Source organism: Cebus imitator, unplaced genomic scaffold (genome assembly GCF_001604975.1).
Source record: "Cebus imitator isolate Cc_AM_T3 unplaced genomic scaffold, Cebus_imitator-1.0 Scaffold1934, whole genome shotgun sequence".
NCBI classification, from domain to species: Eukaryota; Metazoa; Chordata; class Mammalia; order Primates; family Cebidae; genus Cebus; species Cebus imitator.
In genome coordinates, this window is record NW_016109249.1 from 1 (window position 1) to 1289 (window position 1289).

The following is a 1289-nucleotide window of genomic DNA, read 5'->3' on the forward strand; positions in this document are numbered from 1 at the left end:
TTTTTTTTTTTTTTTTTTTTTTTTTATCTTTTTTTTTTTTTTTTTTTTTTTTTGAGATGGAGTCTTGCTCTGTCGCCCAGGCTGGAGTGCAATGTCATGGTCTTGGCTCACTGCAACCTCTGCCTCCCGAGTTCAAGTGATTCTCTGGCCTTAGCCTCCTAAGTAGCTGGGATTACAGGTGCCCGCCACCATGCCCAGCTAATTTTTGTAGTTTTAGTAGATATCGGGTTTCACCATGTTGGCCAGGCTGGTCTCAAACTCCTGACCTTCTGATCTGCCCACCTGGACTTCCCAAAGTGCTGGGATTAGAGGCTTGAGCCACTGTGCCCGGCCCCAACCCGCAATTTGCAGAACCCCAGGACGACCAGTAAGGTTTGTCCTCTGGGATTTTCCTCCCCCCTACTCCCCTATTTGGATGGGGGACCAACCTCAGGTTCTTGTTGAAGCTCAGATCTTGTCCCGCCGTCTTCTTGATCTCTACCCTGGGAAGAGGCCCCCCAGCAGGTGAGGAAGGTGGAATCTAGAGGGGCCTTAGGAAGAGGGCTCTGGGTTTGGGAGGTGTTTCCTGGTCCCACCTACGGAGGTGAGGGTGTGCCCAAGTGGGGATCTAGGGTGGGAACATGGAGGTTTTGGGTTGCCACTGACCCGGGAGGTGGGGGCGGCGGCATTGGTGGCAACAGAAAGCCCAGAAGGCGGGCAGTGGGTACGAACGTCCGGTGGGTGGCCAGGAAAGCAGGCACAAAACTGGGGTCCTGTTCACGGTCTCCAGACACCAACTCTCCCACCAGCCGCTCCAGGCGTGCTGCCCTTAGCACCCGCACTTTGCTGGTTCGATAGTGGAGGAAGGTGTTGGCAGCAGATGGGCTGGGGGCCTGCAGGAGGGGAGGGGTGGCCATGAAAGACCGGGAGTGGTCCTTGAAGCACCTTCTCTAATCACGTTTATCCCTAGCACCACTCTTTTTTCCTTACTTTTTTTTTTTTTGAGATGGAGTCTTGCCCTGTCACCCAGGCTGGAGTGCAATGGTGTGATCTCGGCTCACTGCAACCTCCGCTTCCAGGGTTCAAGGGATTCTCCTGCCTCAGCCTGCCAAGTAGCTGGGATTACAGGTCTACGTCACCATACCCAGCTAATTTTTTGTATCTTTAGGAGAGATGGGGTTTCACCACGCTGGCCAGGCTGGTCTCGAACTCCTGACCTCGTGATCCATCACCCGGCCTCCCAAAGTGCTGGGGTTACAGATGTGAGCCACTGCACCCAGCCCCTAGCACCGCTTTTTTTTTTTTTTTTT